The sequence below is a fragment of the Thermobia domestica genome, chromosome 6 (genome assembly GCF_964235325.1).
Source record: "Thermobia domestica chromosome 6, izTheDome1.hap1.1, whole genome shotgun sequence".
Taxonomy (NCBI): domain Eukaryota; kingdom Metazoa; phylum Arthropoda; class Insecta; order Zygentoma; family Lepismatidae; genus Thermobia; species Thermobia domestica.
In genome coordinates, this window is record NC_137459.1 from 200,690,838 (window position 1) to 200,716,468 (window position 25,631).

The window sequence follows — 25,631 nt, forward strand, 5'->3', positions numbered from 1 at the left end:
TTTGACGGGCACATATTTCATGGTCCAAGGTAATAATTGCTTTATTATGTAGCCGGGCTCGACCAGAGACAGTCTCGACTCGGGTCGTATTGTACGTGATACATTATTTCTATGTAACTACTGGCCGGATCTGAACGGAATTCGGTGGGCAAGTAGCTCATCGCCCAGAAACTGAAGATCGCTATGTTTGGTGGCCAAGCTTGGCCAGTGACAAGCTTTGCTCGACATGAGAGGTTGTGTTCCACAGCTTTGCACGCCTGGGGCTTGTGAGTTCTGTTTACCTCGGCTTGTTTGTTATTAGTATTAGCTGAAATACACGTTCTCTGCAGGTGGAGGATAAGGTTTAGGCAATATATCACATTTGAAAGTAAATAAATAAATAAATAAATAAATAAGGAAGAGCAACGCCTTCGAAATTGCCCCTGTTAACATGAGCGAAATGTGAAATATATAAACAATGAAGAGAAACCTTCGGCGTTGCGTCGGCCAATATGAGTAAAATGGAGCAACGCCTTTAGCGTTGACCCTGTCAATTCTCAGGCCAGCAGATATGTCCCTTCTTGCCTAACTTAAACTTAAATCCCATCAGCACTATCATCAATCAGCTTAATGGGCCCGAAAACTATGGATTCGAACTAATATCGGTCATTTTGGGCATGCTATTTCACCCTCCCCACACCTCTCGTGAAGATGTGGCTAAACTTGGGATTGAACTTCTACAGGAGTATAACTATTCATCTTAGCGGGCCTGAAAATCATGAAAACTAATACCCGTCGGGATGTGCGTTAACAGATCCCTCGTTGCTATATAATTAGTGTATGCGGCTTTGCCACAGAAGACTTGGTTACGATGACAGCAGGAGCTCACGGGGTTGGAACCCCTTTAAACAATAGTTTCACGTCTGATATAGAGTTTTTTTTTTTTTTTTTGCTGAAAGTGATACTAAACTACAATTCATCACTACAATATTCATTGTCCAGGTATTGATCCTCTCCTTTCATACATATATTTTAACCTTACATATGTCTACAAACAGTAAATCGAGAAAAGTATCTTCATATGGAATTAGACCTTTTATGCCTCTACCTGTGTACATAATTGCGTGGCTCCTTTCTGTATAAAAATCTTATAAATATGAGAAAAAAATAATGTTTTCCATTCTTGCTGTTCTTTACGTTAATATAGGACCAGATCACAATATTATTTTGCTCTGCTAATACATAAAATTAAAAGTAAAATGTTTAAAATAATATTTTGCTCTGCTAGCACAAACGTAAAAGAAAATATTAACAAAATAAATAGAGACAGAATAGTTAGAACGCTGAGATTTCAAATGAAAAGCAAAATAAACACAATCGTTTTTAGTCTTCTGTAGTAAGCCAACGATTGTTGATAGGTCCAAACAAAGTGAGGGCATTTCTTTCCATTAATCCTATCTTTTGTTAAGTCTATGCTTCACGTATTCTACACTAAACAGCGTTGCTTTATTATTCCAGCCTCCTTCCTTTTTCTGTCACTTTTGCTGTCACATTTTGGCCGTGGGTGTGTGTGAGATAGAAGTGATGATGAGCGTTCGAGTGAAGGAAAACAAATATTCCAGAGCTGTATGTGTTCCCCGCTATGTTAAAAGCAACAGAGAGATCTGTCGAGGATTTATTAAGCCCAAAAGTAATATTTTAGCTTACACAGGATAATATACCGTATTTCGTTTGCTTAAATACAGAGTTCCCAAAATAAAATAAATAGTGAAAATATGAGGAGAAAAATATCTAACTTTATTTCGTTTTGAGATTACACATGGCTACCGTTCGATTCGATAAAGATATAAAGTATATATATATATATATATATATATATATATATATATATATATATATATATATATATATATATATATATATATATATATATACTGTTCCATAATTCGTGTTATTTTCTACAGCGCTGGGAGAAGATGAAGTTTATACACTAGTAATATAAAATTTGGCACTCTTATTGAGAAATATCTGAATTTTTCGAATTTCTAAAGAAAATTGGAGAAAATTGCTTTTTAGCCCCCCTTTTAGGGGTGTAAACACGAAAGTTCATTTTTCTTATGGGAGATTCAATGTTAAATTTTAGAAGCAGTTTTCTCCAATAATTATTCGTGAAGATTTTTAAGCAAATGAGTTGTATTTGTTACAAAATGCAAAAACACTCATTCACAAAGCTAGTAAAACCGTCTCAAATATTATTTTGAGAAGGTCCCCTTTTGGGGGGAAAGGGGCCTAAAAAGGAGGTGGGTGATATGTTACCAAAATCCCAAAATTTATTTTCCGAATGGCAGTAAGCGTGAGATTAATCGCAAATTTCACAGAATTAATGCTCCAATGTCCTCACATGTAAGAGTGACTGATAATGGGGCTACAGCCCCCTTTCAAAAATAAAAAAAAATCACCATAAATATCCTTAGTAAGGACATACGAGAAGAAGGTATTTTTGTTAATTAATGTGAAATTTGGCGTCATTGTATCAAATGAGTATGTGTTTTTCAAATCTGGAATGTTATTTTGATAACGCACCGCCTTAGGGGGGCACAGGGGGCGAAGCACTCGATGATGGATCTTTATAAAAATTCAAAATTTTGTTCCGGAAATGCCAGTGAGCGTCAGATTTTTCACCACTGTCACAGAATTAATATTCTAATGCTCCTTGCATGTGCCAGTGACTTATATGGGGCTATAGCCCCTTTCAAAAATTAAAAAATCACCATAAATATCTTTAGTAGGGACATACGAGAAGAAGGTATTTTTTTTAAAATTAATGTAAAATTAGGCGTCATGTATCAAAAGAGTATGGGTTTTTCAAATATGGAATGCTATTTTGATAACGCACCGCCTTAGGGGGGCACAGGGGGCGAAACATAAAATGATGGATGTTTATAAAAATTCCAAATTTTATTCTGGAAGTGTGAATGAGTATTAGATTAATCACAAATGACACAGAATTAATATTCCGATGGTCCTTTCATGTGCCAGTGATTGATGTGCTACAGCCACCTTCCACAAATCACCAAAAATCCCGATAAATATCCTTAACAGGGACATACCAGAAGAAGGTTTTTTCTGTTGGTCGATTAATGTGAAATTTGGCGTTATTGTAATAAAAAGTTATGTATTTTCCAAATCTGAAATGTTATTTTGGTAACAGGGGACAAAGGGCGTGGTTGGTAATTTTTGGCTTTGGAGGGCACAGGGGCCGAGGTATAAAAATTCCAAATTTTATTTTGGTAGTGCCAATGAGCATGAAATTAATTGCAAGGCGCACAGAATTAATGCTCCTATGCTATTTCCATGTACAATCCGCAGCAAAGAACCTGCAACATGAGCATGTAAGTTTATTGCGAAACTACGACTAACAGCACAGGGAATTAACATAACGTCTAAGTGGCATGAATCACGCCAGGAGAAACCTCGGCGTCCTCCCCTGCACACTTATTTTGGAGCAAAAGTCTTCGTCGTTTCACAATAAACATATATGCTCATGTTGCAGGTTTTTTGCTGCGGACTGTACCAGTGACTGATATTAGGCTACAATCCACTTTCATAAAACAATAAAAATTCATTATGAATGTCCTTATAAGCAAGGACCTACTGGCAGAAGGTAAATATTTTTCATTATTAAAGTGAAATTTGGCATTATTGTCAAAAAAATATTTGTTTAGAAAAAGAGCTAAAGCGACAATATGATAATGGTCATGTGTTGAACTCTTTTAGTGGCGTCAACTCAAAATTTCATTGGCCTAACTGGAGTTTCAATGTAAAATGCGGAAAGCAGTTTGCTCTATATTTATACGAATTTCGCTGTAAATTAGCAGTTTTAGGTAGAAAATACGATACCATTCCTCTTCTTCCTCCCCTTTCACCTATGATGGTACATGCGTTTCTAGTTTTATTACGCCAAACCTCTAAATTGGGGAAGATAGGCAGTAAGAAAAATTCAAACTTTTCGTTATTTCCCGTGAGCGCAAAATATTTGGAAATATACCAAAATTAATGCTTAGAAGCTACCTCCATGTGCCAGCGACCACTTTAGTGATTCAATTCCCCCTTCCCGGTCCCAAATTCATTTAAAGAACCACACCGCTTTGTTTTATTATCTTCCACAGTTACAGTTTCTTTAGTAAATCGCATTAATTTATGTCTTGCTCGTTCAGGAGGGCATGTCGAATAAAAGTAAGTTGATTTTATGGGTTTTACACTTAGGTTAATGATCTTTTTAAACAGTTAGTGATAGTAGAGCCAAAAAGAGTAGTTTTCAACAAAGAATAATTTCCAGCAACTGATTCTTATTCCTCGGGAAACATTTGTTTCTATTACAACCGTGTGTCCGTGTGTATTACGTCTGCAGTACATACGTGTAAGTTGTTATATGGAAAGTTGGATAATACGGTTATTGTGTAAGAAGTAATGAAATTATATGCTTTTTCTTTTTACGAATAAAGCAAACAATATTGAAACTTAAAGCTCACTTTTAATTTTTAAGATCTTACTTTTCATTAAGATTTTTTTTTGGTTCCTGCTACGTTTTCCATTGTCATTTTGTGTTCTATTTCGAGATGGTTCTGCTTAAGTATGTAGAAATTACGTAGGTGATTTGTGTGTGAGATTTTCTGCTATAAAAAGAGCCCTAATTGATTTTTAAAAATATAAAATTCTTTGATTATATTCCAGTGACACCATAACAACAAAGCTATATGCATAATCAGTTACACTGACAGAAGTTATTTATTCCAGTAATTTCCAGGTTTATTGTTTATTTTTTTTTGTTTTGCAATAATGACAACTTACATATTAATTATGACATATTTATTGTGAATTTTGTGATTTTTGGAAGAGGGCTGCAGCCCATATCAGTCACTGACACATGCAAGGAGTGTGTGGCTTTTTCACTGGGACATGCAAAGAGCATCGGAATATTAATTCTGTGACATTTGTGACTAATCTCACGCTCATTAGCATTTTCAAAATAAAATTTGGAATTTTCATAAAGATCCACAATCTTATGCTTCGCCCCCTTTGCCGCTAAAGGTGGTGCGTTATCAAAATTATACCAAATTAAAAAAAAAAAACGCCAGCGCCAAATTTCACATTACTTGATTAAAAAAAAACAGCTTCTTCCGGTGTGTCCCTGTTATGCATATTTATCGTGATTTGTGAAAGGGGGCTGTTGCCCCACATCAATCACTGGCACATGCAAGGAGCATCAGAATCTTAATTCTGTGTCATTTGTGATTAATCTGATACTCATTCACACTTCCAGAATAAAATTTGGATTTTTTTTTTTCATAAAGATTCAAATGCTTATGCTGCGCGCCCTGTGCCCTCCTAATCCGGTGTCACCAAAATAACATTCTATATTTAAAAAACGCGAACCTTTTTACTAAGATAATAAATTATTTTACATTAATTTGACAAGAAATAGTGGTTTCTCGGATGTCCCTGCTAAAATATTTATGGCTAATTTTTTATGTGATTTTTTGGAAGGGGGCTGTAGCCCCATATCAATCACTGGCACATGCAAAAAACATCGGGATATTAATTCTGCGAAATTTATGATTAATCTGATGCTCTCTGCCATTTCCAGGATAAAATTTGGAATTTTTATAAACATCCATCATTTTATGTTTCGCCCCCTGTGCCCCCTAAGGCGATGCGGTACCAAAGTAACATCCCATATTAAAAGACAAATACCTTTTTAACAAAATAACACCAAATTTAACAATTGATTTTTTAAAAAATAGTTTCTTATGGTATGTTCCTGCTAAGGATATTTATGGTGAATTTTTAATATGATTTTTGGAAGGGAGGCTGTAGCCCATATCAGTCACTGACACATGCAAGGAGCATCGGAATATTAATTCTGTGACATTTGTGCTTAATCTGACCCTCACTGGCATTTCCGGAACAAAATTTGGAATTTTTATAAAGGTCTATCATCTGATGCTTAGCCCCCTGTGCCCCCCTAAGGCAATGGTTACTAAAATGACATTTCAGATGTGAAAAACTCATACCTTTGTGCTACAACGACGCCAAATTACACATTAATTGACAAAAAGTACCTTCTTTTCGTATGTCACTACTAAGGATATTTATGGTGTTTTTTTGAGAGGGGGCTATAGCCCCATATAAGTCACTGGCACATGCAAGGAGCATTAGAATATTAATTCTGTGACAGTGGTGAAAAATCTGACGCTCACTGGCATTTCCGGAACAAACTTTTGAATTTTTATAAAGATCCATCATTGAGTGCTTCGCCCCCTGTGCCCCCCTAAGGCGGTGCGTTATCAAAATAACATTCCAGATTTGAAAAACGCATACTCATTTGATACAATGACGCCAAATTTCACATTAATTAGCAAAAATACCTTCTTCTCGTATGTCCTTACTAAGGATATTTATGGTGATTTTTTTTATTTTTGAAAGGGGGCTGTAGCCCCATTATCAGTCACTCTTACATGTAAGGACATTGGAGCATTAATTATGTGAAATTTGTGATTAATCTCACGCTTACTGCCATTCGGAAAATAAATTTTGGGATTTTGGTAACATATCACCCACCACCTTTTTAGGGTCCTTTCCCCCCAAAAGGGGGGCCTTCTCAAAATAATATTTGAGACGGTTTTACTAGCTTTGTAAATGAGTGTTTTTGCATTTTGTAACAAATACAACTCATTTGCTCCAAAATCTTCACGAAAAATTATTGAAGAAAACTGCTTCTAAAATTTAACATTGAATCTCCCATAAGGAAAATGAACTTTCGTGTTTACACCCCTAAAAGGGGGGCTAAAAAGCAATTTTCTCCAATTTTCTTTAGAAATTCGAAAAATTCAGATATTTTTCAATCAGAGTGCCAAATTTTATATTACTAGTGTATAAACTTCATCTTCTCCCAGCGCTGTAGAAAATAACACGAATTATGGAACAGTCTGTATATAAATATTAGGGATGGCCAATTCCGGAATTTTTACTTTCCGGAATCCGGAAAGTAAAATCGGAAAATTCCGGAATTCGGAAAAATTCCGGATTTCGGAAAAATTTCGGAATTCGGAAAAATTCCGGATTTCGGAAAAAATCCGGAATTCAGAAAAATTCCGGAATTCGGAAAAATTCCTGATTTCGGAAAAAATCCGGAATTCAGAAAAAATCCGGAATTCGGAAAAATTCCGGAATTCGGGAAAATTCCGGATTTCGGAAAAAAAATCCGGAATTCGGAAAAAAATCCGGAATTCGGAAAAAATCCGGATTTCGGAAAAATTCTGGAATTAGGGAAAATTCCGGAATTCGGAAAAATTCCGGATTTCGGAAAAAATCCGGAATTCGAAAAAAATCCGGAATTCGGAAAAAAATCCGGAATTCAGAAAAAATCCGGAATTCGGGAAAATTCCGGATTTCGGAAAAATTATTTTTTCTTTTTGTAATCCTAAGAATTTTGTTCAAATGCAAACGAACAAATTTTCTTTTTGTAATCCTAAGAATGTATGATGCAAGTTAAGCTGAAACTTACATCCTAAAGTATACACTACTCAATCTTCCCATGGTTAATGAGATGTAGTCCAAAAGTACGATGTACTCCTAATATTTAATTTTTGTTTTACTGTGATATTGTCCAGAGGTAAGACATATATCACACTGAGATAAACAACTTGACATAATGAAGATGTTATCATACGTAGTTTTCCAGAAAATCGTGAGAAACGATTTTTTATGAAGTTAAAATATGCGTCGTTTGTTGCCAGTGTGATGCAATTGATAACTTTTATGCTGGACCCCATCAGGATTCTGCCGCCTATAGTCGGACAATTTGTCCATGCCGACCAGATGCCGCGGTCGGATTGCCGGCGCCGGACGCCGGCATCTTTCAGCGCCGCGATTTTCGACCGCGACGAATAGTTGCCTTGGCGAGCGGTCGGCAAACAGCCGGAAATGAGCATTAAATGCGCCGGCACCGTCGTCGGAAAGTTGTCTTGCCGATCAGTCGGCAAACAACCGTAAAGGCGCAGTAAATGCGCCGGCGCCGCCGTCGAAAAGATGCCGGCATAAGGAGTCGGCTGAAGGTCGGAAAGAGGCCTTTCCGATTGTTTTGCCGGCTCTGACGGTCGGCAACAGTCGGCAAAGAGTCGGCAAAGGGAATTTTACTTGACGATTTTAGACCGCTTGCCGTCTCGGCAAAAGGTCGGCAACTTTGAACAAGTAGATCGTCGTGCCGCCGCGGACGGGTGCCGGCTGCCTCCGGCGGCCCGCCACCGTCGACGGCGGCAATTCCTCTTTCCGACCGCGACGTCCTGATGGGGAAATAGTCTTATTATTATTATTATTATTATTATTATTATTATTATTATTATTATTATTATTATTATTATTATTATTATTATTATTATTATTATTATTAATCGTTTATGTACTGTAAAAGAAAAATATGAACCGTTAAGTAGTAGATTTTATCTGTTGTTTTTTGATATCTTCTAACAGTAATAACAAATTGCTTGTAAATACGCAATGATTATCAAGGACAATGGCATATTAATGTAAGGACTACTCTGCAGACTAGCAATAAACAATAAACAATAACAGATAAACAATAGCCCCCCCCCAAAAAAAAAGTAACTAACTTGGGCACGTCAGAATGTTCGCGAGAATATAGGGACGCATTGAGACTAGCAAAAAACGTGGTGTTATTATTACTCAAAGGGCCGTACGATGGAGGCTTTAACGTTAATGTTAATGGCACCAATGAGCACTTACTTGCTCTAACGGTTAACCTCATTTTTGAGATGATTCTTAGAAGTGGGCGTGTTGGCATGCAGTTGGAGTACTAACGATTTGCGTCACTATCGAACACTAACGTAGCACTAGCGACGTTTAAAGTCGAAATTGGAGTCTGACATAAGTGGCTTGTCAACTTCACGGACATTATATTTTCCTTGAATGCGAGAATTTTGCGCCCGGGAAATTTGCGCCCTACCACAAAAATAGGAAAAAATGCGCTCGCAATATATTTGCACTGGGATGTTTGCGCCCTAATCCAAAAAGAGGGGAAAATGCGCCGGCTATATATTTGCACTGGGATGTTAGCGCCCTACAATTCAACTTCTTATTGTATTGTGTAAAGTAACTTCCACTCGCACTTGAACTAGGCTTGCCTCTCATCGTCTCAGTGAGTTACTCCATCCGTTATAATATTCCGAACAAATGAAAAAATACAATTTTCGTTCACTAAAGGGCAATCCATACAACTACAATTTTTCATTATACTACAAAATTTACAATAAACGTATAAATGACTGATATATAATTATTTATTAATATAATCAAAGAGTATAATTTAATCTACAAAAGGCTGTTTGGCTCTACCCAGACATCTATGTTCACAATCCTTGCGAGTTGTTTGGCTTTTCAGGACACAAAATATAGAAAAGAAAATGTAAAGTGAATGTAAAATCAGTTCAGTAATATTATCAAGAAAACTATGTACAGTGTGTTTACTTGCTGGAATTACACTTCAAACACACAATTGCGTTCAGTCGTTCTTTCAGGAAAAATGTTCCGGGGGGCACATTTAGTATTCCGGAGGGGGGTCACTGCTGGTACTATTCTATTTATTATTATATTATAGACGCATTATTTTGGTCTCCTCCGAGGGGGCACTCTGAGAGCTCTGGGGAGGCCAGTGTTCCCCCAAAATCATCTCTGGAAGAAGCAGTGATTGCGTTGATCCGTTGTGTTCTTTTGGCTTATATTGAAGTTTATTCTCCCCTTATATAGCCACAATGAACATAAATCACAAATGGCATGGTTGTGGGGGGAGGATTGTTTATGCTGTAATGTCAGCCCCTCCGAGGAAATGCGTAAGCTCCAATAGGTTCTTTTATTTCGCAGGGCTCAAACTTCCCGGTGGAGGTACATCGCAGGCGCAATTTTCCCTGTTCTTGAGGTAGGGCGCAAATTTCCCAGACGCAAAATTCTCGACACCGTTCGAATGACCTCGGAAGACGATATCTTTTTCAATACTTTTTTTTATATTCTTTTACTCGAGATTTCTTCATAGCTTCTTATTAAAATACTTACTAATATATCCTCATTTTATTGTCCTAACCAATCAATATGGGTATGTTGTCAGTAAAATATTTAGATTGATCGAGCCTCTGGTGTGTAACCACAGTATTTCATATCATGCCCCCATTAGAAATCTTGGCTAAACGAACCAATATATATTGCCAATAAAATAGTTTAGAATGATTGAGCCCCTGGTAAATAACCACAGTATTTCGTGACAGACCCCCCCCCTTCCTATTACCATATTCTAGCTACGTGCCTGACTCAGCTAATTCTCTACATTCTTTACCAAGCACACATTTTCTAAAGCGGTAAATGCTCTCTAAATACCTAAGCTCATTATTTTCAGCAGATGCACGAACTGGGTAACATTCTATCTACATGAATGTTATATATGTCGATTACTGGAAGCCGCTTCTCGCTATCTATTACCATATTTACTATATAATGATTAGCGTTAAAACCGGAAATGGTTGATTTGTACCGCTTCCGGTTTGAATATTACATTCATCAGGGAACTCGATTCTTAACTATTGACTCTGTACATCATGGCCAAAATTGATTGGTAATCCATCAGATAGTTCTTGAGACTGTTTGTTTCACTGACGGACAGAATTAATATATGGCTATAGAGTTTTGATAAACTAAATTCGTTAATGAGTGATGATGGAACAAATATAAGAAAGGGAACCAAGAGTACCACCGGGAAAATTTTCGAACACAAAATTAGCCATCGAAAACCCACATGTCCTGGGTTAGAATACCATAGATGAAAACTCTACCACTGAGTCATCAATCACCCGCTTATTAGTTTTGTTAACTATTATATTAATATAAATTAATGAATGCCTGCTTATGTTAATTATTGAACAATTACATTGTATACTTCGTAAAGTCAAAAATTATAAATTTGTATTTACTGTACTACCATGAGCAAAATAAATGACGCGTCTCTTTATTTTGAAGTTTTTTGAAAATATCTCCGTTTTCTTTATATGTTCGAAATTTCGGAAAGTTTCCCCAGCAGGAAACGTTAATAACAAGCCCGTTTTAAATATTTGTGTTAGATATTAGCTTAAAATAAATAAATTAGAAGCAAAAAACATTAAATCGACCGAAATTACGTGAATTACCAACTCTGCTAAAGTGGGAAATTTTCAAGAACTCGAGGGAATTCTACAGTTCAACACGAAGCAACGACATCTATGTCATTGAGAGAAATGCGGATTAAATCTACAAACGAAACTTTCAACGAAACATTTCTAATATGTCTTATTACATTCATTATCTGCAAACTTCAAATATATGAATCTATGCCAAGTATTAGCGTTTAGATAGAGCAAATAGTGGAAATTGCCTATGGAAAAGGACGAGTTGGTAGCACGATCGTAATGAAAAATCATCTTTACCGTATAACATGTTCAATTTGCGTAAGAAAACAAATAGCTCAGTTAGTTAATGCAACTAGTCTGTATGCCGAAGGTAACTGGTTCGAACCCCCACAGAGGTGTAACTGTCATTTCTATTACTGTGGTTATTTTATTTATTTTTTTATGTGGGAAAGAATCAAATTGTAACATATGTGTAAAATTCATGACAATACCAAAAAAGAAAAAATGTTGTCGCACTTGCATTAGTGTCCCTAATTTTTGTTTGCAAACAGTTTCCTAATTATTTTCCCTGTGCTCACTGCTCACAATATGCTCGCTGGTGTATAACGAATGCTTTCCAGTAAACGTTAATTCTAATTTGGAGATTTTTATAAAGTTTCACAATGTTTATCATTAAATAGTCTTCTATCTACTTGTTTGGACATTTTGATAACAGATTTCCCTATTAAATGTTTAATTTTCCCTAGATGTTTCATTACGGAAAAGTTTTACAATGTATTTGTTTTAAATTGAAATTGTTTTGAATTTACCCCATGAGGTAAGTAGCCCGAAGGAGGAGAACTGAAGTAGCTGATATTCTACGTAAAAGCAACCTATTGTAGAATGATGATGCTTCTTACCTTCAGCACATAATCTTTACATTAGAGAGTCAGAGAGAAAAATCCTGTTTTTTCCTCTCCTATGACCACCCATCTTAAACCACCTCTACATACCATGGTTCGTCTTACACAATTTCGGTGCTCCAAAGACATTCATATAATAATAATAATAATAATAATAATAATAATAATAATAATAATAATAATAATAATAATAATAATCCTGAATATGCCATACAGTGGCGGCGATTGGACGTTAAAAGTGGGGGGCAAGACATGATCTGAATATTTGTATATCACTGTTAGTTTCCCTGGTTGTTTCCAACACTTTGTTTGACGAAAAGTTGTATAACTAATAGGACACTATCTTTTTCAGTTAAAATACCGTATATCGTATTTTTATATTTTTTAAATAAATTGACAAGAGCAACAGAAGTAGGCACTAGCCCTTTGTACTCTTAAACAACAAAGGTGTAAGAAGAGATTTGATTACTTGCTCATGAACATCTTAAAATTCTGGGGGTCGCGGTGGCTCAGTGGTAGATCGTTCACCTCTGGTGCATGGGGTTCCTGGTCCAAACCCTGCTCCCGCCAAGTGGATCTTGTGGCGGACAAACACCTTGTGCGTAGGTTTTCTCGGGTTCTCCCGTTTCCTCCCACTTTCTTCATTCCAACATTTCATTTACAGTATTTCTCATCTTCACCGTCTCCTTTAGCCTAGCCGGCATAAACGTGGGACATAAAACTCAAAACTTTCATTTCATTTCTTTCTCTTAACATTCTGTCTAGAAAATTGTGTAATCAGATTATTTAATAACAAATTTACAAAACAAATGGATAGAAAGGATAATATTAATCATAGTAATGAATAATGAGGTATGCTATGTAGAAGTAATATTGAAACTGGGGATTAATGAACAACTTAACTTTTAATTCCACATATGCTATTAAATGAATGTTATTACTCTTGGAAAATGAAAGCCAGTAAATACAACAAACATTTGCTACGACATTTAAAGCAATACATGTATTTGCTTGTGCAGCTTCTCGAAACATGTTCGTTGCCATTAGGTGCAGTTTTAACTCACTTGGAATACATCAAAACACAACCACTTAGAATCATTTCACACTCCAGTTATACAAAATAATTCTAAAACCTAGAATTATGTTCAATTTACTAAATCTAATTGTGTACACACTCGTACACCCCTAAACACACCACTTCACTCGTATATTACACTACAAAACAATGGAAAAGCTAGAAGTTGTTTCTTATTACGCTCTTTTTAATCAATATTCCTTACTTTAGAAAGAAGAAAAGACATTTTAGGAACTGTCAATTTTTGTGCAATTAAAGAATTCCTTGTGATATACTTTTTTTTTTTTTTTTTTGCAAATGTTCTCTCAATTAGTTTCAAAGCGGCTGACTAACATATCGAGCCGTTGTAAGAAGGTTGCATAGAAGCAAAACCTTCTAAATTCGTTTTTGAATTTTGGCTGGGAACGAAGAAAACGTTACGCCCTCACGTTTTCAGAATTTCTTAACAACTTTTTTGTTTAGTTGTTGATTTCACTCATTTGTATTATTGATCACTAAACAAAAAAATGTTCAACAATTCTGAAGCATAAGGGCGTCACTTCTTCGTTTCCTGACAAAATGAATAATGGATTTATCAGGTTTTGCTTCTATACCACTGAATTGAAAGTATGCTGGAATTATTGTGCTTCAATAGGTTAATTTTGGGGATGTTTTCCGTGGCAATTAAAACGCAATTCCTGTTGCTTTCTTAACTTCACGGGAAAACAACCAATATATACTCACGCAATGACAAATATTATATGGCACCATTTTTTCTATGAGACAGTAATACATACAAAAACTTTACATTTCCAAATAAAACTATATACATTAATGGGTTACTTCAAAAAAGTGGGGGGGGCAAATGCCCCCTTTGCCCCCCCCCTAATGCCGCCCATGATACCATACTTACCTAATGTAGTAACCTTAGACATCTTAGTTTAAAATGCTTTCTTTTGTAATAATTTGAGCAACCATGTGGGAGGCGGCACGACGGTTTTTTGCCCCTCTCATTTCAGTTTCCTCCCAACAGATAAGGACAACGTTACTGACAAACAGGGACAACGTTACGTAATTTCTGATAAGCAGGGCAGACAAAATGAATAAGAAAATATATTTGTATCACCCTCTCCCCGTTCATGATTGGAATATCACGTAGCATTTTTAATTCTACTGAAGATAACCCTGTGCGGTTAGGGGTAAGTAACTAAAGAGATACCTAATACATAGCTCCCCTTGATTGTAATATTACCGCTTCTTTATTTGTTCGAGGGAGCTCCTACACAACCAAGGGTGACAAAAAGAATAGGAAAAGTGTCTATTGATTCTAGTGGCTGATCCAGCACGGATTCCTGAGTGGGGGGGGGGGAGCGGTGAAGTGAAGGATTCTTTTGTTGATATGAAGCTGTCACAAATTACCACTTATCTAAACTAAACATAATGGTGTGGTTAACCGGAATCCAGTCAGTTCAAATTGATGTAAAAGTTTAATTTTTTACTTCATATTAAAGTTTTGGTTTCAAATGAGAATTTCAGTCCGAGTGGTCAATGATCAAATCTTGGGGGGCTTTTCGGTGTAGAGGCTAAGACCCCCTTATGGGAAAAGGCAAAAATATTAAAATTCTTAAAACTTTCGAAGTTTTCCTCTATTTTAAAGGAACTTTTGGCTTCATATTCAAGTGTTTGTTCCAAATAACAATTCCAGTCCGAGTAGACAATGATCAATTCTCGGGGGACTCTGCAATGTAGGAAAAATAATGACGTCTATATCGTGATCCTGTTGGTGACATCACGAGTCATGACGTGAATATAGCACAAAATAGACGCTAAATGCTGTCGGCTCTCGTAGCTGAGTGAGCTAGCGCAGCATGCTAGTAACGAAGATTGGTTTTGGCGTGGGTTCAAATCCTTCCTAGGGACAATTATTTTTATTATTTTTAAAAAAAGTTTATAACACTTCTTTCGTTAAAAAAAAAAGATTTAAAATAATATTCAAAAAGTGATTTAACAATTATTTTTTTTAAATTTTCGTTAAAATAAGTTTGCCCTTGTACTATACAGATCCATAGCGAAGTTAGTAATAAAAATAGTAGTAGTAGAAACGGGTTACAATGCAATTCAGCATTCATTTGTTTCCGTGCGATGTTGCCAAACGTAACTCGCTTACAATGCTTTCTGGCTAGGCCTTAGTGTGTTTCGAAAATATGCTTGTGTTCGGGATGAAGTTCCAAGGTTCAGCATTGACTATAAGTTTTTGCTATTAATATCCCTTCTAACAATATTGGCAGTGGACAAAAGTTGGACCGTGTTGAAGCTTTTTGCTCCTAATTTAGTTATTTTACTTTATAATTTAACGAATATATTGAAAATATATTTGTCAGCAAGCACGTATGCAGGAATTTATTTCGGGAGGGGTCCAAAGTTATCTGGGGGCCCGACTTCAATATTAGGATAAATTATAATATTTTTTTTAAAAAATAACCCCCAAAATTAGGTTAAACTTACAGAAAAGTTGGGATTTCAGAGGGGGTCTGGACCCCCTGAACCCACCCATAAATGCGTGCTTGTTTTTCAGTAATGTTTCCTCATTTTGAAACCCTCAGAAACTTCGAATATATAAAGGAAAACGAGTTATTTTCGATAAAGTATCACTTCAAGGAGACGCGATATTTTTTATTGCACATGGTGGTACCCCAACTTAACAAGGGCAAGAATTCCTTTACTTTGGTTCTCTGCAATTGCGCTGTATCGAAAGGTTAGGTTTGTAATATATACTCCTAAGAACAAACGTGTTTGCCAGAGAACCGTGATACTGAACAGAGCTCCACAGAAATGCATGCTGAACTTTCGTTATAACTACCCTTTGGTGTTTTTGCCCTCAAGGTCAATCGAGTGATGATTCAGTTCAGTCCCTGTTCTTAAGCTGTGTTGGTATTACTTCGAATAGTTTTGACGTGTGTTTTCCAACCACCATATGAACAGACAATCAGGGCAAATCATAGCATACAATACATTTAAGCAAGTATATTTGTCGCGAAATTATTTCACACATTACCCAAAGACACTTAATATATGAATCCATACATTTATTTATATAGGTAAAGCAAAGAGTGGAAATTACCTATCGAAAGAATAAATTAACAGCACGATCATAATGAAAAGCATGCCTCGTAATATAACAGACTTCTTTCGCGTAAGAAATCGAAACTCAGTTGGTCAGAGCAACTAGTCTGTACGAATTAGGTTGTTAGTTGGAGCCTAATACGAGTAAGAGTTTTTTTTACTATTGTTTTTCTCTTTTTTTATGTGAGGAAAAATCAAATTGTAACATCGCGATATCAAATGTATTTGGTTAGGTAACTTTGTCTTAGCTAAACTTTAAATATCAGTAACCGTCGAAATTATTTTACTAACCCATCAGTTACTGAACATTTCAAACACCAGTCGCATAACATGAAGGTTAACCTCACGTCCGCAGCCCTTAGTTATGCGTCCATACTTTCATGGCCGGACCTTGGGCGGGGCAAGAGTCAGAGGGACGCCAAAACGAGCCTCAAAAAGTAAATTTTATAATGTGTTTCCTACTGACTTTTTTGGTTTATATTCTTGTAAAGTAGCGGCAATTACATAATCTTTTTCCATTTCACCATGGAAGAAGAGTTTCATAGCACTAAGGGGACTGTATCGACAAATGGAGAGATGGCATGTAGAATAAAGAGTGGAGGAAGAGTAAGTATTGTTTGTTTCTTTACTTGAGTTTAGCGTTCCACAGTTATGCCTTAATGGCCAAAGGAGATGTGGATACTGATTATAGTGAAATCCGAACCACGTTTATCGTTCAACAGTAACCCACCGGGAATTGGACCCGGGATCACAGAAGGCAGGCGTGCTAGCCACTAGACCAAGCTGGGGGGCGGGCGTTGTTCGTATTGTTTATAGCAGGCCATATTTTTTGTGAAGTTTTCCTAGGTAATGAATGTCTTTTTGAAAAAATGAGTTTAAACTATTAAAAACACTAGGATAAAATGTAAAATATAGGCTAATACTAGGGGGAGGGCGCCATAAAGTCACTTTGCCCAGGTGAAAATTTGGCCTGGTCCGTCCCTGCGTACTTTCTATATATTTTTTGACTTTGCAGCTTGTGCGGTCCCCACGCCACAGGGTTGTGGGGGCGCTATTTACGCCAATGCTTCGAACGTAATTCAATAACTGTTTCAGAAATTCTAACATCAGCGTGGAAACGGGAATATATATTTTTCTAATAGTTCCATAGAACTTTCACTATTATTATTATTATTATTATTATTATTATTATTATTATTATTATTATTATTATTATTATTATTATTATTATTATTATTATATCTTTGGAGAGACGAAATTATGTGACACGAATCATTACATGTAGAGCTTTAAGATGAGTGGTCAAAGGGGAGGAAAAAAAAAGGATTTTTCTCTCTGACTCTGTAACGTAAAGATTATGTGCTGAAGGTAAGAAGCGTCATCAATCTAAAATTGGTTGCTTTTACGTAGAATATCAGCTACTTCAGTTCTCCTCCTCCGGGCTACTTACCTCGTGGGGTAAATTCAAAACAATTTCAATTCAAGACAAATACACTGTAAAACTTTTCCGTAATGAAACATCTAGGGAAAATTAAACATTTAATAGGGAAATCTGGTATCAAAGTGTACAAAAAAGTAGATAGAAGACTATTTAATGATAAACATTGTGAAACTTTATAAAAATCTCCAAATTAGAATTAGCTTTTACTGGGAAACATTCATTATGGACCAGCGAGCATATTGTGAGCAGTGAGCACAGGGAAAATAATTACGTAACTGTTTACAAACAAAATTAGGGACACTAATGCAAGTGCAGCAACATTTTTTTTTCTTTTTTTTTTTTTGGTATCGTCATGAGTTTTACACATATGTTACAATTTGATTCTTTCCCACATAAAAAATAAATAAAATAACCACAGTAATAAAAATGACAGTTGCACCTCTGTGGGGGTTCGAACCAGCTACCTTAAGCATACAGACTCGTTGCTTTAACTAACTGAGCTATTTGTTTTCTTACGCAAATTGAACATGTTATACGGCAAAGATGATTTTTCATTACGATCGTGCTACCAATTCGTCCTTTTCCATAGGCAATTTTCACTATATGCTCTATCTATACGTTAATACTTAGTATAGATTCATATATTTGGAGTTTGCAGATAATGCACGTAATAAGACATATTAGAAATGTTTTGTTAAAAGTTTCGTTTGTAGAATTAATCCACATTTCTCTCAATGACATAGATGTCGCTGCTTCGTGTTGAACTGTAGAATTCCCTCGAGTTCTTGAAAATTTCCCACTTTAGCAGAGTTGGTAATTCCCGTAATTTTAGTCGATTTAATGTTTTTCGCTTCTAATTTATTTATTTTAAGCTAATATCTAACACAAATATTTAAAACGGGCTTGTTATTAACGTTTCCTGCTGGGGAAACTTTCCGAAATTTCGAACATATAAAGAAAACGGAGATATTTTCAAAAAACTTCAAAATAAGGAGACGCGTCATTTATTTTGCTCATGGTAGTACATACAATGAGCGCAGAAAGTGTTCGTACACCTATGCTATTGAAATGAGAATGCCTGCGAAAAAGAAACAGAAAATTTAAGAAGTGTAATAACACACATAATATGAATAATGAAAACTAAGCTTTATGAATATATCAATAAAGAACCACAAAGACAAGTTTAATGGTCAGAAAGTAAATAAATTCCGTAGAAAATGTATAGAGTAGACGCAAAAAGTGATCGTACACCTGACGTACGAATACGAAACAAAGATACCACAACTGGGGTTCACTAGTGTTCACCTGAGTATACACCTCTGTATAGCATGACGAGTAACAGAATGAGTTTAGTTGTGAATAGGAGTGAAAAAACTGCACGGTGGGCTGTCGAAATGGGAAGCAACCGAACAGAAACAAATGAGGAGACAAGAAAAGTAATTATTAAAGTGCATAAGAAGGGTAAGTCTTTGAGAAAGATAGCAAACCTCAGGGGCAGATCCAGAGGGGGGCGATCGGGGCCATCGCCCCCCCCCCCCACAAGAGGAAACTTTCTTATTTTATATATAAATAAACCCATCCATAACAAGTTTGGAGCTCTTAAAAGTAGCAGTATTACTGCCGACCGCCCCTTCCCCAGAAGTCCGTCCTGGATCCGCCCCTGTATAGAGTAGCCACAATCGAGTATTTTCCGCTGTATGTTTGGAGTCGTTGTCTTGCTGAACAATAAATTGTTTTTAAGAACCATCTTCTGCGCACTAGTATGGGGATATTCCTTTAATATGTTAATATACACTTTGTGGATCATCACTTCATCGATAAGGTGGAGACGACCCACTCCTGAGGCACTCATACAACCCCAGACGAGCACGGACCCTCCTCCGTGTCTTACTTTAGGGACGAGATTTTGAAGATTCATCTCTGTATTCACCTTGCGCCATACCATACGCCTCCCATTGGACTCGATAAAATTAAATTTACTTTCGTCCGAAAATATGACCCTATTCCAGGAAGAAGCCTGATCCCTTATCTTTATACTCTTTTTCAAACTTTAGTCTCTTTATACGATTTGTCTTGTTCACCCAGAACATTTTCCTGGCTATCCGACCATGATACCCTGCAAATATTCCGCACTGTACTGGCTGATACTTTAACACCGCGTGTTTCCAGATCCGTTGCCAATTGCACAGCACTACTTTTTGGAACCTTTTTTCTTTCCCTAATAATGTAACGTTTAACTTGTTCACTCAACACTCTTGGTCTTCCAGTTCTTTTTATTATTATTATTATTATTATTATTATTATTATTTAATTATTTTTTTATGGTTTCGCACAGTGATAGAAACATTATACATCGCAATTATTGTTTGTACTGTTGAACGAGGCCTGTCTGCAAGGTTTGCCAGGGGCGGATCCAGGACGGACTTCTGGGGGGGGGCGGTCGGCGAGCTCCAAACTTGTTATGGATGGGTTTATTTATATATAAAATAAGAGTTTCCTCTTGTGTGTGGGGGGGGGGGGCGATCGGGGCGATCGCCCCCCTCTGGATCCGCCCCTGACTCTATAATACCTTGAAACAGCTTCGCACACCTCCCCAATCCCCAGACATGAACCCCATAGAACATCTATGATCTGTTCTGGAGACAGGAATCAGAAGGTACAGCTTGTCTACTAAACAAGGCCTAAGAAAAGCTATTCAAGAAGAATGGGACATAGTCAGTCCCGAAGCTACAGGGAGTTCCTCCGTGGCTAAGCGGTTAGCGTACGCGTCTTTGGCGCCGGAGACCCGGGTTCGATTCCCGGCGGGAGCTCATGTGGTTCGGATTCCACGTTAATCAGTAGGTCCACGTCTCATATAGCCTCGCTGCTGAACGGGACGTAAAACTCAAAATCAATCAAACCCGAAGCTACAGAACTACGAACTACTACAGGTGAAATCAATGCCACGAAGACTACAGACAATCATTAACGCACAGGGTAATCCCACAAAATATTAAATAACGTAATATACTTTATAAGCATTAATTCAAGCATAAGTGTACGGTGACTTTTTGCGTTTACAAAAAAGGAATTCTCTTTTCTTCTGAACAAAACAGTGATTGTGTTTGTTTGGCCTTTCTCTTGTATATAGAAATAAAATGCATGAATGTGTAGTCTTAATTCTGCTTATATATATATTTTCTACCTCCCGTTCTCATGCTAGCTGTTTTCAATATAAAGTATGCACGGTGTACGAACACTTTCTGCGCTCACTGTAGGTATGTTGACAATAAGCGAATGTTATTAGAATATTTGTTGAGATTTATTTTCCTTCACTGCCTTTCGCCTGGTTAGAAAGTAGTTTGCAGTGCTTTGGAGCAGCTGCAGGTGGGAACGCGATAATGTTTGAGACATACCGGCGACTTTTTTGTGTGTGAAAATAAGACCTTTCTGATAAAGTAGTAAATAACTGCAGTAGCAATTGTCTACGTAAATGATAAAGACATACCCAACCACAAGAAATTAATACAGTATATATAGCCTATTCATTATTGTGTTTCTCTTTTAACAGCTATTAGCTAAGGATGGATAGATAATTCCAGAATTTTTACTTTCCGGAATCCGGAAAGTAAAATCGGAAAAAATCCGGATCTCGGAAAAATTCCGATTTTTTCTAAATTCCGGATTTTTTCCGAACGTCGGAATTTTTCCGAAATCCGGAATTTTTCCGAATTCCGGATTTTTTCTGAATTCCGGAATTTTTCTGAATTCCGGAATTTTTCCGAAATCCGGAATTTTTCCGAATTCCGGAATTTTTCCGAATTCCGGATTTTTTCCGAATTCCGGAATTTTTCTGAATTCCGGAATTTTTCCGAAATCCGGAATTTTTCTGAATTCCGGAATTTTTCCGAAATCCGGAAAGTAAATTTTCCGATTGCGGAAAACAAAATTTCCGGAATCCGGATTCCGGAAAATTTTGGCCATCCCTAATATATATATATATATATATATATATATATATATATATATATATATATATATATATATATATATATATATATATATACAGGTATATGTATGCGTGTGTTCAAATTTGTTTCGAGAGCAAGATATATCGATAAATCTCTTTTTTTTTTCAAAACATGTTTTGTAACTTTATGTTCGAAATATATTGAGACATATTTATATACATGCATACCTAATAATCGCCTCATGCTGCTGTGGAAGTATTGAGCACAACACAACTACTTCAAGAAAGAATTGCCCTAGTTTCCTACTGTTCCGTATTGCTACAACTCTACTCACCTTCCCCGGTGCCCGTGCTTGCTGCATTCAACAGTTCGCTTTTTTCCACTGTACACAACTTTCTTCGTCAGCCTCAGACTGAATACTATACATACAGCACGATCGTGCTTTGTAGCTACATATCATTAACATTAACTCTATTCACTTCACTCCTATGGACACTTCCCCCCGAATTACTCTATATAATTCTATACTTTTCGGATCCGCATTTCGACACGCGGATTGTCAATGTCACAGATAAAGAACCATAGAGCAGATCTACTAATTCATCAAATAGTTATGTCGATTCTTTCTAAATGGCAGTTAAGGAACTTAGTGTAGCAATCGATGCAACTGCTTGGTGAACTCGTAGAGGAATGCTGCTGGTTCCGGCTAAATATATGACGTTGCCCCACGCCGAAATTTTTGATGCCCATAATGGCTAAAGGAGTCCACGAAGAGCATTTCCACTTTATCTTCACCTATAGAATAGCGATGTTTTCTGTGGGCACCATTTCTAGAATGCCTACATATACGTCGTATACATAGGATGGAACATTTATCTTGATATACTCTTGTAACTCTTAAACTAACAGACAAAAGCGTTGACATTTTGTAACACAGAAATATCAGCACGGGTACATTCTTTGACACAGTTCGAGATATCACTAGCTTAACAGTGTTGCAAACTCAATATAAAATTATGTTTCTTTCAAATGGCACTATGTCAGGTTATGACATATTTCAAATCTACAAGTCAAACGAAAATTTACAACATTACATTCATTATTCAGTGTTGAAAACTAGGGCGTTATAGTATCACAAACATCCAAATTCTGGTGACATCTACTACAGTAATAACGCTAGTAAGACGGACGATTTACTAAATATCTAAGGTCATTATATGTATAATTTTATGGCCATGATATGATGAATTTCGAACAAATATTTGTAGTAAAAAAGCAGAAAAAAGTAGAAAAAATGTAGGAAAAAAGATTTAAAATTTTACGTTTTTTTTCAAAAGCCTTTCTTTTGTTACAATTGCTAAAGTACTTATTCAATCAGAGAGAAGTTTCAATTGACATATAGTTCATTATGCCGTTTCCGGCAATTTGATATCTCAAACTGTTCTGGAGATATGGCAAAAAGTGATAAAGTTTGTAGCGCTTTGAAAATTATACAATTTCGAGAACTTGTAATTATACTACCAAAATCAATTGTTAGAATGTTGTTGAAGCAAAGGAAAACAATATATATATATATATATATATATATATATATATATATATATATATATATATATTAAATTCTCACAAATTCACCATTTTAATCAATATAACAATTTTTATGTTTTTTTTACACATCTCTCGTTTGATTTATCAAATTGAAGTAGATGGCATCATGATACTTATGTCTATTGAAAACCAATTGCATATATTTTCTTACTTTCCAGCACTGTATACAATTGTGGTATTGTAAAATTTTGTTTAATATTTGGATTTGTAATATGTAATAACCTGATGTACTGTTATTTAAAAAAATGATATCGGGATGGAAACACTGTTAATCTGATTGCATTGTAGGTACGTCAGACAACGCCTCTGTCAATATTTGCACGGTGTGAAATTGCCATGTTCTATATGTATTAGTTAAAAAGTTACAAGAGCGTATCAGGATAGATAGTTTACTCTGTATATACAATCTACAATCTACAATGTATATACAATCTACTCTGTATATATATACATCTTGAAGTTGGAGTAATTGTCTGTAGCTCCCCAAAGGAGATAACACTTCTCCATTTTTCTAAAAATCCCACCCGGATCAATTTTATAATCCAAAATAGGGTATATTTGGATAAAAGGTGATGTCTGTGGAAGTTTGTTTTATTTTTTACTTGTTTCTTGCATTTATTCATTATTTATTTATTCACTTATTTCGACTTGTTTTACATGTCGATGTTAAGGCTGGAAAGAGAATATATATATATATATATGAATGGGGTGATTAGTTTGTTTCACTATTTAAGTATGTATTAATTATTAACTTAAAGCTAGATAAGTTTATTAAATGATATGTGATCTACCAGCGTTGCCAACCTGATCAAAATGTATTATCGTACGTAACACTGAAAATTGTCGCTTTTATCTTAAAATTATCGTATCTTTTGCTTCTAGTCTCATTACCAAACATTATTATTATTATTATTATTATTATTATTATTATTATTATTATTATTATTATTATTATTATTATTATTATTATTATTATTATTATTATTATTATTATTAACAAGAAATGAGCATGAACATTTACAGCTAAAACTATGTTTAAGTCTCCATAGGAAACAAGATCGAAACGTAACTTTACCAGCGTATTAAAAAAGAATTTGATATCTGATTTTCCTTCGAGACTTTACATGTTTACCTGCGAAAACTTATCTGTATTAAGTAGCTAGTAATTACCCCTTCTTAATTGATTCCCTCTGTGCGCGGTAGTGGTTCCCGTTTTGATTACAGGTGGGATCATATGTTTGTAGTATACTAGTAGTGGTTTGGATCAATTTTACAATATATTCCATCTCATACAGTCTAACTAGTTAACAGTGACATAAAAATATTTAAATTGTTACTCCACTAACTTTAATTTGCCTGCTATATTTACCGTCTCGAGACGTCGTCTTTGTTTTAATTGCCAGGACTTCTTAAATTATTGTACATTTTCTTATTTTCGTACAACAGCTATCGTACATCGTATCTGGGTCAAAATTATCGTATGATTCGATAATTATCGTACACGTTGGCAACACTGGTTCTAACGCAGCAGAAATGAAATCATTAGGCTACACGGGAACAAATTATAGCTCTATAGTGCATTATTAAAATGGCGCGAAATGTATATTTTATTTTGCTTTGACCCAAGCGGCTAACATGCATGTTTTCTGCGAGCACAGCTCAGGGTTCGATTTCTAATTGTCTCCCACACAGACGTCAATTGTGATTTAAGTCATGTTGAGGATTTGAACTGGCATTCTTTTTTCGAAATGTTCTTTCAAAGAATTTCCTGGTTGTTTGTATTTGAGTATAGCGTTTCTTTCAGCACCAAGGCTACATGATACATAGACTAGCAGGTTAGAATAGGATGTGAACCATATGGGATCCCACCGGGAATCAAACCCGTGTCTGGAGTATTGAAAGCATGTACGCTAACCATATAGCTACAAAGGAGATTCATAGAACTTGCAAACTACTAATTACCAAATAACATGCTGTCGTTATGTTGCAGCATTTAAATATTTGTCGTAAAACACTGCAGATTTTTTGGAGAAGTCAAGTATTCACTACGTGTAATCAAGTAATATAAATTGATTGAGTCGATATTGATTTTGCCTATTAGAAATTGCTGTGTTTTTTGAAAGATAAAAACATTTTGAAGTACTTTATATTCTTGAAAATTATTACGTTGTTTCGCCATATCTTCTCCAAACGATTTGTTTCAAAAGTAATTACCAAATAATAAATAAGAATAAGAATATGCATAGGTTTGTGTATCCGTACTTGAAAATAAGGGCTACAAACTTATGTATAGTATGTATACCTTGGGGACATGTTTTTAATTGAGCTGCTGAGATTGTAATATGT

At 35.8% G+C, this 25,631-nt stretch overlaps 1 protein-coding gene across 2 annotated transcripts in view; it reads left to right on the forward strand.

Annotated features, from left to right (window-relative positions):
• The window catches only part of LOC145688400 (uncharacterized), a 484,478-nt gene that overhangs the window by 172,859 nt on the left and 285,988 nt on the right, over positions 1-25,631 (forward strand). The gene's annotated exons all lie outside the window — the stretch shown is intronic.